This window comes from Symphalangus syndactylus, chromosome 18 (assembly GCF_028878055.3).
Source record: "Symphalangus syndactylus isolate Jambi chromosome 18, NHGRI_mSymSyn1-v2.1_pri, whole genome shotgun sequence".
In the NCBI taxonomy this organism is placed as follows: domain Eukaryota; kingdom Metazoa; phylum Chordata; class Mammalia; order Primates; family Hylobatidae; genus Symphalangus; species Symphalangus syndactylus.
Window position 1 is genome coordinate 75928207 of NC_072440.2, and position 17285 is coordinate 75945491.

General features: G+C 37.6%; 1 protein-coding gene across 9 annotated transcripts in view; it reads right to left on the reverse strand.

Annotated features, from left to right (window-relative positions):
- MRTFB (myocardin related transcription factor B) overlaps positions 1 to 17285 on the reverse strand; it is a 194947-nt gene that overhangs the window by 95028 nt on the left and 82634 nt on the right. The gene's annotated exons all lie outside the window — the stretch shown is intronic.

Consider the following 17285-nt stretch of genomic DNA (forward strand, 5'->3'; position numbering starts at 1 on the left):
GTATTTTTTTTTTTTTTTTTGAGACGGAGTCTCACTCTGTCGCCCAGGCTGGAATGCAGTGGCACAATCTCGGCTCACTGCAACCTCTGTCTCCCATGTTCAAGAGAGTCTTCTGCCTCAGCATCCCGAGTAGCTGGGATTACAGGTGTCTGCCACCACACCTGGCTGCCTTGGCCTCCCAAAGTGCTGGGATTACAGGTGTGAGCCGCCATGCCCAGACTATGTGTATTTTCTATTTCTGTCTACTAAGAGGATCTAGAAATAATGAACACATCTAGTTCCCAGATCTTAGTTTATAAATACTCTACTAAAAGGTACCATACTTTCTTCAAGAAATGGCTGGCTCCAGGGCTGGGGCAAGAAAGGCTCCAGTTGAGCCTGGAACATTTCGTTGTGCCAGAATGCCAACAAATGCTCAGAGAATGATGTTGGGCCTGTCAAAAGTACACAGAAGCTAGCTTGAAGGAGGTGGCCAAATCTGAGACACTTTGAGCATTAAAATAAATAACAATAACAGATTATATCCCACAGACTCCATGATTCTATAATCATATAAGTTAACAAAGGGAGGAAGAACAAAAACTTTTTTTAAAAGTAGAATGTCATCTGTTAATAAATGTAAGGAAAGATGGAATTATTACCACTTAGCAATTACCCACATTTAATAACAAATTTTTTCAAGGAGATCAGAATACTGTAAAATACTTTCAAACACCATCAATAAAAGTATAAATATTTCTAGAATGCAAACGGAAATGTATTCAAGAATCCAGAAACAGGTCTAAAGTCTTTGACCCTATAATACCTATGACTATTCTAAATGAATATTCTGGAATATAGACACATGATATATACTCTGATATATATGTATAATGGTTTATATGCAATGGTATTCACACCGGCATTAACTATAGCAGTAAATTCTAGGCATTATCTAAACGTTAATCAGGGAGTGATTTAAGTTATGGCACATTTATAATGATATTGTAGAGCCACTGAAATTAGGCTTCAAAATCAAAAAATAATTACTGAGTGCTTACAATGAGCCAAAGAAGTAAAAAGTAATTTTATTTCAGAAGTTTGTTTTTTAACAGACAGGGAAAGACAGGGTCTGGCTGTGTCACCCAGGTTGTGGTTTCAAGGGAACCTCTTTCTTGCCTTCTCAGTAGCTGGGACTACAGGCATGCATCACCATGCCCAGCTACTTTAAAAATTTTTTGTAGAGGAGTCTTGCTATGTTGTGCAGACTGGTCTCAAGCTCCTGGCCTTAAATGATCCTCCCACCTCAGCCTCCCAAAGTGCTGGGATTACAGGTGTAAGCCATCATGCCCAGCTGAGAAGAATATTTAATAACATGGAAGAATGTTCGCTGTAAGGGTGACAGGAGAAAAGGAAGCCATAAAAACGTGATCAGTACAGTCTCGAATTTAAAAAAAATCATGACAAAATACTTGAAAATGTTACAGTGGTTATCTAGTGGTAGGGCTTATAGCTTACTGAAATTCCTTGCCTTTTATCGTTGTGAATTTTATAAATAGTCTATAATGAACATGTGTTATATCTATGATGAAAAAAGGCCAACCCCTAAAATGACATTTTGTATGATAAAATTTCTTTAATTAAAAAATTTTATTTATTTATTTTTATTGAGATGGAGTCTCACTATATTTCCCAGGCTGGTCTTAAACCCCGTGACTCGTGCAAGCTTCTTGCCCTAGCCTCTCAAGTAGCTGGAATTACAGGCATGCACCACCATGTGTGGCTTACAATTTCTTTAATTGGTAACCCAAACTGTCTCTTCATAGTAACTGCCTGTGTGTAATTCACTTAAACAAATTTTAAGGTATTATAATTCTAAAAATTGATTTAAAAAAATGATAAATTAGACTTATTTAAAACTAAAGATTTTGCTCATAAAGAGATAATTCAAGAAAATGAATATGGAAGCCACAAACCAGGAGAATATATGTGTAAAACATGTATTTGACAAAGGATTAGAATCAAGGGTATATAAAAAACTCCAAAATTTCATAATTAAAAGACAAAAATGAGGTTAAAAAAATGGACAAAGTTAAAAAAAGGTGTTTTCATGCTATTACGTTTTATGAAATATTCAAAATCAGACCTGAGTGGGACTGACAATGATCTCAGAGTACAAACAGGCAGGAAAAGCACAGAATGGATCAGGGGGAAAGAACATAAGAAGGAGAAGCATGGATAATTTGTTCTTACTCAAATAAGGACATTTTAAGCAAACACTGAAGTTGATACACTTTAGAGTAGCTGGAGTCTTTAGAGAGACATGCACAGATATCTGAAATATGTAAAAAATGACTGATGGTCGGAGGGGGATAGGTAAGAGTACACGAGATAAAACAAAGCATGTTAAAATATTAATGGCAGAATCCAAGTGGGGTATACATGAGAGCTCACTGTAACATTTCTTTAACTTCCCATATATTTAAAAATTACTATAAAGTTGGAAAAAATGAGCAAAAGATTTGGAAAAAATCTTTCAAATAAATAGCTAATAAACACATGAAAAAGTGCTCAATATCATGAGATATCATGAAAATGCAAATCAAAACTTCAATGAGATATCAACACACACCCACAGAAATGGTTAAAATGGAGAAGACTAACTTTGCCAAATATTGATGAGAATGTGGCACAACTGGAACTCTCATACATTTATGGGAGTATAAAACGATGCAGCCACTTTTGAAAAGGGCATGCAGATTTAGAAAACTAAATATTCACCCAGCAACTCCCACATATATACCCAAAGAAATAAATACCTGTACAAGACTATTCATAGCAGCTTTATTAATACTAGCCTCAGATTGGAAAGTGTCCAGGTATCCACTAAAAGCAAAATGGATAAACAAACTGTGATCTACTCATACACTGGAATACTACTAAGCAACAACAAAGAAGGATTGATACATACAACATTAATGAATTTCAAAAACATGCTGAATGCAAGAAGCCTTATACAGGAGTATGCATTGCATGATTCCATTCATATGAAAATTGAAACTGTAAAAAGAAAGATAAACCTAACGTATGGTGAACAAAACCACAACAGTAGCTGTCTCGAGGCGCTAGGGTAGAAATTGATTGGGAAAGAGCAGAAAAAAACTTTCTGGGGTCATAGCAATGCTCTGTATCTTGGTAAACGTTTCGGGCACTTAGGCATATGCATATATCAAAACTCATCCAATAGTGTGCCTTAGATTTGTGCATTTTGTTATATATAGATAAGCATACACACAAAACACACACACACACACACACACACACACACACACACACACACACAACTTTATCTTTAAAAATGTAAACCACTGACCAGTGGAACAGAATAGAGAACTCAGAAGTAAGACCACACATCTACAACCAGGTGATCTTGGACAAACCTGATAAAAAGCAAACAATGAGGAAAGAATTCCCTATTTCATAAATGGTGTTAGGAGAACTGGCTAGCCATATGCGGAAAACTAAAACTAGGCCCCTTCCTTACACCTTATACAAAAATTAACTTAAGATAGATTGGCCGGGTACAGTGGCTCACGCTTGTAATCCCAGCACTCTGGGAGGCTGAGGCGGGCTGATCACGAGGTCAGGAGATCGAGACCATCCTGGCTAACACAGTGAAACCCCGTCTCCAATAAAAATACAAAAGATTAGCAGGGCGCGGTGGGCGCCTGTAGTCCCAGCTACTGGGAGGCTGAGGCAGGAGAATGGCGTGAACCCGGGAGGCAGAGCTTGCAGTGAGCCGAGATCGCGCCACTGCACACCAGCCTGGGCGACAGAGCAAGACTCCGTCTCAAAAACAAACGAAAATAAAACAAAACAAAACACAAACGAACAAAAAGATAGATTAAAGACTTAAATGTAAAACCCCAAACTATAAAAACTCTAGAAGAAAATCTAGGCAATACCATTCAGGACATAGGCACAGGCAAAGATTTCATAATGAAAACATCAAAAGCAATTGTAACAAAAGCAAAAATTGACAAATGGGATCTAATTAAACTAAAGAGCAAAATAAACTAATAAACTATCGTCAGAGCGAATCGACAACCTACAGAACGGGAGAAAATTTTTGCCATTTATCCATCTGGAAAAGGTCTAATATCCAGAGTCTACAAGAAATTTAAACAAATTTACAAGAAAAAAAACCATTAAAAAGTAGGCAAAAGACAGGATATGAACAGACATTTCTCAAAAGAAGACATTTATGCGAACAACAAACATCTGGAAAAAAGCTCAACATCACTGATCATTAGAGAAATGCAAATCAAAACCACAATGAGAAACCATCTCACGCCAGTCAGAATAATTATTAAAAAGTCAAGAAACAACAGATGGCTGGTGAGGCTGCGAAGAAATAGGAACACTTTTACACTGTTGTTGGGAATGTAAATTAGTTCAACCATTGTGGAAGACAGTGTGGCAATTTTTCACAGACCTAGAACCAGAAATACCATTTGACCTAGCAATCCCATTTTGGGTATATACCCAAAGGAACATAAATCATTCTATTATCAAGGTATGTGCACATGTATGTTAACTGCAGCACTATTCACAATAGCAAAGACTTGGAATCAACCCAAATGCCCATCAATGATAGACTAGATAAAGAAAATGTGGTACATACACACCATGGAATACTGTGCAGCCATAAAAAGGAAAAAGATCATGTCCTTTGCAGGGCCATGCACGGATGCAGCTGGAAGCTGTGATCCTCAGCAAACTAATGCAGGAACAGAAAACCAAACATCACATGTTTTCACTTATAAGTGGGAGCTGAACAATGACAACACATGGACACAGGGAGGGGAACAACACACACTGGGGCCTGTCGGGGGTGGGTGTGGGGGGCAGGAGAGCATCAGGAAGAATAGCTACTGCATGCTGGGCTTAATACCTAGGTGATGGGTTGACAGGTGCAGCAAACCACCATGGTGCACATTTACCTATGTAACAAACTGACACATCCTGCATATGTATCCTGGAACTTAAGCAAACAACAACAACAACAAAAATGTAAACCACTTTTGTACTTTACATAAGGATGTTCACTATGAGTTGTTTAGAGGTAAAGTGTACTGATGTTGACATTTTTTTTGAAATGCATGAATAATTTTGATGGACTGATAAGTGGATAAAAGAATACATACGTAATAAATCAAGTATAGAAAAAGGTTAATTACAGAATCTAGGTGTTTATTATATGGATATGTATTGTACAATTCTTTCAGCTTCTCTCTATGGTTGAATTGTTTCAAAATAAGATGTTGGCAAAAAAAAAAGAAAACCCACACAAAACCAAAAAAATTTCCTCCTCCACACACAAGGTATCCTTTAATTTCTGTAATTAGAAAGTAATACGTTATCCTATTCTCCTTAATTTCTAAACAATAAGATTGACATGCACATTTGGAAGTGGCTGCTCTATTTTGCATTGAAAGCAAGTATTATAATTTCTTCTTTCAAATAATCATGTCCTACTTCTTACTTTCAACTATGGGGAAGGAGAAATAGAAACATATGGCTTTCACTGCACAAATGCTATACCTCTTGTCATTTCAAGTAAAACATCCAAAGAGGGTTAAATTACAAAACAGTATCTGAAAAACAGAGAATGCTAAATATTTTACAGAACAAAGTATACCAGAACTGAAAAGATACATATAACAGTAATCACAAATTCAAGTTTAACACTGAAGGCAAAGGCTGTTAACCATTTTATGGCTCAGAACGACAAACTAAGAACTATTTACTCTGAATCATCTACTTGGATGAACAGGGAGAAAGGAGGAGTGTTGGAAGATGGTGTGACATGAACAAGGTTGTAGGGATGAGATGGGGAAAGGGGAGGACAGTGAGAACATGTCCAAGAAGGCAAAGAGAACAACATGTACAAAAATACCACATCCCAAGAGAGAATAACGTATGGCAAAGAGTGAGCAGTGCAGCAGGGCTGGAGCACAGGGTACGGAAGGCAAAGGCGGCCGCATGGCTAGGCAAGCAAAGGCGGCCGCATGGCTAGGCAAAGTCCAGGACATCACAGGATACACAGTCTGCAGGGTGTTTGGTCTTTATCCTAAAGGCAAATTGGTGTCACTGAAGAACTGCAGACAAGAGTGGCATGCCTAAATACATGCATCAGAAAGATCACTCAGCCATCTTTGGGGCGTAGAGGAGCATCGGACTAGAAAGGAACAGATCAATTAGCAGCCTATTCCAATTCTCCACGGCAGCAAACATGAAAAAGGAGAAGATCAGAAATCACATCTCAGATCATCCTTCTATGCACCACATGCTCTATCCTCAACTGGTCATGAGGACTAAACTTTGCAGCAATATATCAAGCAACTGAATTCTCTAAACTTACATCCTACTAATACTAGATACAACCCCATCTGATAGGAAACTAAGCATTGGAACAAAAGATTCATCACGGACACTGTTTCTAGGAGCCAAGACAGCAGCAACCATGTGACCATTTTTGGCCTGGAAAAAAGTGCTAAAATCTTAAATCTGAAACCTGAAAAGAAAGGAAGACGTGATTAGAAATACCAGGTAGTTTTAATTTTGTCTTCAGCTTTTTTTTTTCCTTCTTCTACATGCAGACTCAACCCTAACCCTTGAAAATTATTTTACTTTAAGCAAGCAAAAATGCTGATAATTGAGCATCGGCTTTGGTGTCATAAATATCTGGGTTCAGACAAATCCTAGTCTGCCACTTCCAGCCACGTAACTTTGGGTTTCCAAATCTCTCAAAGCTTCAGTTCCTATTAGTCCCTTATTTGTAAAACATAAGAGATAATTCTTATCTATCTTGCAAAATTGCTGGGAGGATTAAACGGGACAATGCAAAAAGCACCAAGTGCAGTGCCTGGCACATGTGAAGCCACTAATAAAATTACGTACCAAAGGAAAGTAAACTAGTCTATCAAAGGGATACCTGGACTCCCATGTTTATGGCAGCACTAATCACAATAGCAAAGATATGGATCCAAATTAAGTGTCCATCAGATGAATGGATAAAGAAAATGTAGTGTGTGTACACCCCCGACCCCCACCCCCGCACATACACGGCAAACACACAATGGAATACTATTCAACCATTAAAAAGAATAAAATCCTTTTATTTGCAGCAATATGGATGGAACTAGAGGTCATCATGTTAAGTGACATAAACCAGGCATGAAAGACAAATACTGCAGGTTCTCACTCATACGTGAAGGTAAAAAAGTTGATCTTAAGGAGACAGAGATACAGAGTAACAGAATGATAGCTCTGCAGCTGAGAAGGGTGTGGCGGTGTGGGGTGGGTGCTGGGGATGAAGAGAGATTGGTTAATGGTATAAACATACAGGTAGACTGAAGGAATTAAGTTCTAAAGTTCAACAGCACAATAGGGTGACTTAGTTAACAACAATGTATTATATATTTCAAAATAGTTAGAAGACAGGATGTGAAATGTTTCCAACACATAGAAATGATAAATGCTCAAGGTGATGGATATCCTAAATACCCAGACTTGGTAACTGCACATTCTCTACGTGTAACCAAATATTACACCACTACCATAAATATGTACAAGTATTATGTATCAAAAAAGGTATTCTTTCCATTCCCGCTAGTATCTGTTTTCTAGTGAACATAAATATGAGAAAATAAATAAAAGCTGCTTTTTTTTGAGACGGAGTTTCGCTCTTGTTGCCCAGGCTGGAGTGCAATGGCACGATCTCAGCTCACTGCAACCTCCACCTCTTGGGTTCAAGCGATTCTCCTGCCTCAGCCTCCCAAGTAGCTGGGATTACAGGTGCCCGCCACCACACCTGGCTAATTTTTTGTATTTTTAGTACACATGGGGTTTCATCATGTTGGCCAGGCTGTTTTTGAACTCCTGACCTCAGGTGATCTGCTTGCCTCGGCCTCCCAAAGTGCTGGGATTACAGGTGTGAGCCACTGCGCCCGGCCAAAAGCTTGTTAAGTGCAATATAGATATATGCAAACTATTTGGAAACATCTCTTTCATATGGCCTTGATCTTTCAGTAAGCAATATTACTCAACAGTAAACATAGCTGAGGCTTATATGTAATATAAATTGATAGGACAATGCTATAATATTAGAAAATGTGTTGAAGATAGTAACAGTCTAGGCTGCAATGACTTGATCTCCCCACAAACTATTTTCCTTACAAGAGAAATTGAATCACTTCTTTAGTCTCTTTAAATGGTCATACCTGACTCATTTACAACTGGGTTCCAAGAAAATCTATCCAAAAGATATAAAAATACAAAAAAACTAGTACCAAATGAAAGAAAGCAGCTTTTGAATGCAGTCTTGATTGTATACCCTCAATGAGATACAGTCTAAGAACAAAAAGAACTGCAAATAAATCTTGACCTTAATAGATCTGTTAGCAGTAGTAATATTGTTGGTGTTGTAATTCTGAAATGATTTTATATACTGTAGAATTGAGCAAATGAATAAATATGTTGATGTTTTTGAGAATCAAGGTTTTTCATTATAGGACAAAAAGATAGACAAACAAGAACTGGGAGCAGAAGAAAAAAAGCCTATGGTGTTAGATTGAAATTTAAATTAGATTTAGGATTTCTATTTGTTACCTTTTTATTTTAGTATAATACACATGCAGAAAGGTACACATCATAAGTATACGATTCACTGAATTTGTAAAACTGATCACATCCACACAACAGGCACCAGGAAACCAAACATTTTCCACATCCTAAGAGCTCCCGTCTGTAGCTTCCTTTCTAGTCACTTCCTCCTGACAAGTGTAACCACTATCCTAATTTCTAACACCACACAGTAGTAGTTCAGCCAGTTTCTGTACTTTGTGAAAACGGAATCATATAGTATATACTCTTTTGTGATTAGCTGCCTTTGCCCAATCTTATTTTCGTGAGATTCATGCATTCTTCCAAGTAGTTGTAGTATGTTCATTCTCAATGCTATACTCCACTGTGTGAAGTATTACAATTTATTTAACCATGCTACTGCAGATGAGCATTTGGGTAGTTTACAGTCTTTCTCTACAACAAATAGTGCTTCTATGAACAGCCTAGTAGAATGAACCATATAGAATTGCTGACAGTACCTACAAAACACAGTAATGTCATGTAATTTAAAAAAAAAAACCCATCATCTTTTTGGGGAAAGAGAGGGGGAAACAGGGTCTCGCTCTCTTGCCCAGGGGAAAACAGTGATGTGATCACGGCTCACTGCAGCCTCGACATCACAGGCTCAAGTGATCCTCTGGCATCAGCCTCCTGAACAGCTGGGACCACAGGCGTGTGTCACCATACCTGGCTATTAAAAAATTAATTTTTTTTTTTTTTTTTGTAGAGACAGGGTCTCCCTATGTTGCTCAGGCTGGTCTTGAACTTCTGGGCTCAAGTGATCCTCCCACCCTGGCCTCTCAAAGTACTGGGATTAGAGGCCTGAGCCACCATGCCTGACCACAACATCATCTTTTGATGAACATATATATGCATTTCTGTTGACTGTCAATCTAGAAGTGTAATTCTGACACCCAGGGTAGAATTATACTTAAGATGTTTCTAAAATGGTTATACCAGTTTATGTACCCACCAACTGCTCTAAATCCTTGACAAATCCGGTATTTTCTTTTTCATATTTTAGTCATTTTTGAGGTACTAATGAATACACATCTTTACCCATATATATGTGCATCATTTGGATATCCTCTTTTGTGAAGTACCTGTATCTGTCAAAGCTCTTGTCCACTGATTATAATGGCATGTAGAAGTCCTTCTAGATTCTAAAGAAGAGTCTTCTGTTCAATATATATATTGAGATTTACCTCTTCTTACTGGGTGGGTTGATTTTCTCTCTCAGTGATGTCTTGGTACACAGTTCTTAATGTAAATATAATGCAATCTATCAGGTTTTTTCTTTTATGGGTAGTGCTATTTGTGTCCTATTTAAAAAATTTTTGCCCACTTCAAGATCATGTAGATGTTTTTCCCCTGAAAACTTTACTATCTTATCTTTTATAGTTGGATTTTTTGTGTATGAGTTCAATCCAGATGAATTTCTTTCCAGAGGACATCCAACTAATCTAGAACCATTTTTTAAAAAGACCGTGCTTTCCCCATTGCACAAATGTGTTACTTCTGTAATGAATCAGGTGAGTGAATATTGCCTGTTTCTCACTCTCCATTCTGCTCCATTGGTCAGACTATCTGTCTAGAGTACTATATGTTATAACAGGTCTTCATATCGGGAAATGTAAGTCCTCTGGCTTTGTTCACCTACTTCATGATGGCATGGCTATTCTTGGCCTGAACTCATGATTTAAAAAAAATATATATCCTAGCACTGCCTACTAAATCATGGCCTGAACTCACGATGACAAAAAAAAAAAAAAAAAAAAAAAAAAAAAAAGGCCTGGCATTACCTACTAAAACAGAATAGAAGCAGTGACACTCAACTAACAAAAAACATGTCTATTTCTCAGATCTTGGTTTCTAAATATTATTCCTCACTAAAAGGAACCAGAAATTCTTACAGCAAGGGCTAATTCCAAGACAGAGCCAATGAAAGCATAAGATGATTCTGAAATATCTTATGCCAGAAGGTAGGAAAGTACCAAAAAATTAAGGGGGATGGGCCTTTAAAAGGACACAAAAGCCACCATGAAAATGGTCACAGTGGCCAAATTTGGGACAATTTATGGATCAAAAATGATGACCATAATGGATAGACTCTTTCCAATTAAAAAAAAAATCTGTGAGTCCATAGAAAAGAAAGCTTTTTTTCCCTCAGAATAATGCTAGTGAATAAATAGAGAAGTAATGTCACAATTAAAACATCATAATTTTGCAAGTACCTTTATAATTATTTAGGGAATAATCGTCATTCAAATCACAGATGAAAGGAGGTTGGGAAACAGAACAGTCTTATAGTCTCAAGGTATTATCCCACACATTACTTATTAATTACAAACGGAAACAGTACATTTACATAAGAGAAATAGTAGGAACAGGGTAATGCCACCTTAACCAAGTGATCAAACTTAATCTCACCAATAATGGGACAAAACTGTCATTTATCTTCTGACATGATTCCATGAGGATCCATCACCTATTTAGTGTTATCACCAACAATATTTAGCCTGAACTGATCACTAGGACTGATCTGACAAATTCAAATTGGGGTCATTCTGCAAAATAACTGGCCTGGAGTCTTCAAAAATGCCAAGTCATGAAAAAAATTTTTTAAAGGTGAGGAACTCTGCAATGCTAAATAAGACATATGACAACTAAATGCAATCAGTGATACTTGACTAGATCCTTGATTTTTTAAAAAAGCAATAAAGGCCATTTTTGGGGAAAGTGGGGATAGATGAATATGGGCTGTGTATTAAATAACATTACTATGCCAATGTCAAACTTTTTGAGACTGATAACTATATTGTGGTTTACAGGAGAATGTATTTATTCTTAAAGATGCATACTGACATATTTGGGCATACCTATAATTTATTTGTAAATGATTCTTAAACAAAGTTAATAAATTGCTCTAACTCCAAGCGTTAAAAAGATCATGTAAAAAAGATTGTTGCCCTACTTTAAGGGGAAAATGTCCATTTGTATTTTTCCACAGAAAAGATACAACTGACTTACAGAACGAGTAAAGGGAGATTTTTATTTTAGTTTTTAAAATGATATAAATTCCCATAATAATCTATTTTCAGGCTTTCAATTTTACTGGCAAATGTGAAAATGTTTGTTTAAAAGGTAAAAAAATCATTTGGACATCTTCCACTAGAGAAATTTTTAAAATTTCAGGCTGGGCGCGGTGGCTCACGCTTGTAATCCCAGCATTTTGGGAGGCTGAGGCGGGCGGATCACGAGGTCAGGAGATCGAGACCACGGTGAAACCCCGTCTCTACTAAAAATACAAAAAAAAAAATTAGCTGGGCGTGGTGGCGGGCGCCTGTAGTCCCAGCTACTTGGAGAGGCTGAGGCAGGAGAATGGTGTGAACCCGGGAGGCAGAGCTTGCAGTGAGCCGACATTGCGCCACTGCACTCCAGCCTGGGTGACAGAGCGAGACTCCGTCACAAAAAAAAAAAAAAAAAAAAAATTAAACGAGAAATTTTTAAAATTTCTTCATTCATTTAGCTGAGTACCTTCAAAAGTACTGAGCTAGAATGAAAACACACAAAATTGACTACAGCTCTGTGTTCTAGACTACCAAGGTCCTTGGTTGTAAAGTAATTCTTCCTAGCATGGCAACATTTTCTGAGAAAAGTATAAAGTAGAATATAACTTGAGAACACTGAACAATGAGTTTTTCTTTCTTTGTATGAATATCCACATGAATACACCTACTGAGGTCTCACTCTGTTGCCCAGGCTACAGTGCAGTGGTGTGATCCTGGCTCACCAATTCCTGGGCTCAAGCAATTCTCCCTCCTCAGCCTCCTAAGTAGCTGGGACCACAGGCGTATGTCACAATACCTAAGTTTTTGTTTTTTTTTTAATCTTTATGAGACAGGGTCTTGCTAAGTTGCCCTTGCTATCTGGAACTCCTAACCTCAAGTGATGCTCCTGGCTGAGACTCCCAAGTGGCTGCGATTATAGGCGTCAGCCTCTGTGCCCAGCTCTCCACATGAATAAACTTTATATAGCACCTATTATATATGAATAAACTTAAATGAAAGGGAATCTAGGCAAGTTCAATAAGGTAGATGGTTGACTATAGAATGTCTTAACCTTCAACAGACTTTTAAAATAAAACTATTCCCTCAAGTAAAATCTTAACTCTTTTTAGCTTTGCATATTATATTTATACCTTTTATAGCCATATTCATTATGTAAAAAATAAAAGCATCTTAATAATCTTAAACATATCTTTAACTACCTTTCAAATGGAAGTTATATTTTTTCTGTTGTAATAGCACTATTTATAACCATCTGAACCAGGTAGCTTTAGAACCAACAATATACTTTAAAACTTTATACCTCATTAGCTAGCTGGGTGTTTTGCATTATTTAATTTCTCTGACCCTCAATTTATAGGTTTCATAAAATGGAAACAATTAAAACCTACTTCAAAGGTAAAATACCTTTGCCTAGTCAGGAAAGACATTCTCTCACTACTGGCAGAATTCATAGTTTAATTTGCTATTCACCAATTGGTTCTAGGCCTACCGTGTAGGCAAGAAGGAAGAATGTGGAAATATGCAGAAACACATGGAAAAATCTAACACAGTGCCTTGTTTGTAGGTGGATCTATAAAAATATGTGTTGATTGGTTACATTACCAAAAGGAATGAGAAAAAAAGTGGTGTGTTTTTGTGAGAAGACACATGGTAACTAAGAAAGTCAAAATAGAAGTGGTAGGTATTTAATTTACATGATTATAGTCCTTAACAAAGCAAAAGTGGGGGAACTGTCCCTTATAAAAACTGTATAGCTTAAAAATAAAAATTCTATTGAAAAACATTCTGCAATAACACACTAAAACCAATTAATGCATTAACTCAAATAATTACATTTTCAAACATTTGGGCCAATAAAATGAAAGTGTATATATAAAAGTCATTTGATAAAAATAGAATATGATATATTCTGAAGTACAAAGTATACTTTGACAATTCTAATTTTCAAAAACAGTCTTTTCACGTTTCATTTATTCAGTGATGTCTCATTTATTTGGCTTCTATCTGTAGTATCAGTATCAGTATCTGCAGTATCAGCAGGTCACTTGGACCAAATGAACCTAGGAACCAAACTCAATAGTTCCTTGTTGGAGCTGCATCTATCTGCTGTAGATCAGTTATTCTCCATCTATGTGGCCAATTTTGACATGGAAGCCTCCCTCATCAAGCCCACTACTAGAGATTCCCATCTGTTCCCTGTCTCCTAACTCCCATGCTGGCTTCTCAGCAACTGTGAGACAGGCACACAATAGCTCATGTGGGCAGTAAGGGGTGGCCCTGTGAACCAAGGTGGGAACCTTAAACCACTAGGCCCAAGGCTAAAAAGTAGGGAGTACAAACTTTGGGGAGTCACACCACAGAGATTTTGATCAGATTATGTTTCCATGATTATGCTGATGTGCACTTTTGAGTGGTATTATCAGATAATCTCAGTGATACTCTATCTTCTTTCCATTCTACCACTCAAAACTCTTTATCAACCTAAATTCTTCTTTAAAGCTCTGGTGTTCAATAAAGAATGAGAATCCACGACATGTTGTGAAGATTTGACATGACAATTAGCTCTAAGTAGAATCCTCCCAATATCACAATATAATCATGAGCTACCAAGTCACTCTGATATTCCCTACTATATGACATTTGTTTAAAAAAGATTTTTACCTTCACTGATATAAAAGTACTATGTGCACATCATGAAAAATGCAGACCATAGGCCGGGCGCGGTGGCTCACGCTTGTAATCCCAGCACTTTGGGAGGCCGAGGCGGGCGGATCACGAGGTCAGGAGATGGAGACCACGGTGAAACCCCGTCTCTACTAAAAATACAAAAAAAATTAGCCGGGCGTGGTGGTGGGCGCCTGTAGTCCCAGCTACTCGGACAGGCTGAGGCAGGAGAATGGCATGAATCCGGGAGGCGGAGCTTGCAGTGAGCCGAGATTGCACCGCTGCACTCCAGCCTCGGCGACAGAGCCAGACTCCGTCTCTAAAAAAAAAAAAAAGAAAAATGCAAACTATAAAAAAGAGATGAGAATAGTTTATATGCATGTAAATTTCCAAAATAATTTGATATATTTCATTCCAAGACCTTTTCCTTCGCATGGGGGAGTGGGCAGTGGTTGATGGGAGGAACGCATGATGGGAGGGTGTGAAAAGGATGGTTAGCTGCACCCGTGATAGATCTATTATTCCTTGCCTTTTTCTTACTATAACCTAGATTATCCTGACAAGAAAGTTCCCATTTAATGTACATGTGAGAAGGAAAATACAGTCTTTAGTTGTCTCTTTTAAAGGCTGAATCCTTTTCCAAGTTGAATCAAATTCAAACACTGAGGAAAAGAGAATATTTTAAAATTTCAATATTTCTATAAGAGAAAATAATATACAATCAATTATTTATTAATGAAGAATGGATTCTGCCAACCAGTGAAACCTTTCCTCCTTGAGGCTTCAAATTTAAAAAAAGAGATGACTTCTTGAACCAATGGAATGACCATGCCATTATCTCCAAGCAATCTCAGAGGTCCTAGCATGGTATCTTCTATGACAGTCTTGCTGACCATTCTGTATCAACAGCAAAAGTGAAAAGCTACTTGCCATGAGAACAACCATAACTATTAGCCTTGGTCTTTAACCAACAATTTGATTTCATTCATCCACTGATCAAAAAGCAGAGCAACTTGGTACTTCCAGTAAGGTCTGCGCATTTGAGTGGGTCCAAAAATAAACTGATATTGCTACTGTAGTCCTAGTCAGAAAGTTCATCCATATGTACTGAGAGGAGGCATGTGTCACAGGAAAAGCAAAGGTCCTATGTGAAAATCCCAATTCCAGACTCTCGTTTTCCAGCCATGATGGAATAACAATCATTGGACTTAACTTCCTGCCATAAGAAACTAGAAAACTGGGCAAAATACATGAAACAATTGCTTTCACGCATTGGGAAACAGGTAATGCAGGGCTGTCGCCCCTGAGAGAAGAGAAACAAATGAGATGAGCCCATAACTGCCCTAACTTTCTGCCTGGAGGCAATTTCTAGACTGTGGGTGAGAGGAGGGAGAAATCACACAGGAGCTTGTTAGGTTTGGTGAACTGAGGAGACAGAGATGAGAGGAGAGCTTAAGCAGGCTAAGGCAGCTGAAGTTTCAGGGAAGATTTGTGAAAAACAGGATCTATGCTGAAAAAGAGTTCCAGAAACCTGCTTAATGGTGCCCTGGAGTCTTTGCTGAGTGCTAAGCTGTATGTACACAGAGTAAAATTTCACAAGTTTGGGCAAGAAATGACCAGGGACTATAAGCTAAATACTTCCCAGAGTGCATACAAGGTCGGGAAATGTTGGAACTCCAACCAGCCTGAGTGAAATGTCCCCGCTGGGGCACTTAGCAGGGCATGCAGCAGAGATACGTTTAAGGGGGGTCTCCCTGGCACGAATGCTACCCTAGATCTTTCCTAAAAAATTTAAGAAAGGCCTTGACGGTGATCCAAAAGTTACTTAGCTGCCTACCAAACCAAAGCCCAACTTTCTTTAACTGAAGACAACAAAAACAAATTCCAGACACTCAGTAATGCAACATTCACAAAATTATATCCAATGAAAAATTACTATACTACTTACACCAGGAAGCAGGAAAATGCAACTCTTAAATAGGAGGAAAATTCATCAATAAAAACAGACCCAGAATGACAAAAATAAATGAACCTATTAACAGTTACCATGACTATATACAAGTATTTAAAAGAAAACTTAAATATAACATGGAGAAACATGGACAGTAAAAAAAGAACAAAATAAAACTTCTAAAGGTAAAAGGAAAATAATAAACTTTTATTGGGTGGGATTAGCAGCATATTAGATATGCATTTTAAAAGATCAGGGAATACTTGAAAAAAAGAGCAATGTAAGTAAGCTTGGGCATGAACCCTTCCCTAGTTGAACCTTCAGATTAAACTCTGGCCTTGGCTGACACTCTGATTACAGACTCCTGAGAGACTCTGAGGCAGAGGTACTCAGCTAAGACATGCCTGAATTCCTGACCCACAGAAGCTGTCTGTGAGATAATAAATGCATGCTGCATTTGGCTGTTATGGTTTAAAGAAATTTACTACAAAGCAATAGATAACTACTATACCACATATACCAATAATTACCTTAAATGTAAATGATCTAAATATTGCAATTAAAATTGTAAGAGATTGTCAGACTACATTTTAAAAAGATTCGGCGCTATGCTATCTATAAGAAATCCATTTTATTTTTGATTTTTTTTTAAAATTTCTACTTTAACAGCAAGCTTATCCTTAATATTTAAAAAAATTTTCAGAAACGGAAATGAGGTCTTGCTCTGTCACCAGGCTAGAGTGCAGTAGTGTGATCCTAGCTCAGTGTAGCCTCAAACTCTTGGGCTCAAGCGATCCTCCCACCTCAGCCCCGCAAGTAGCAGGGACTATAGGCGTGTGTCATCATGCTTGGATAATTTTTAAAATTTTTTTGTAGAGACAGGGTCTAGCTTTATTGCCCAGGCTGATCTTGAACTCCTGGGTTCAAATGAT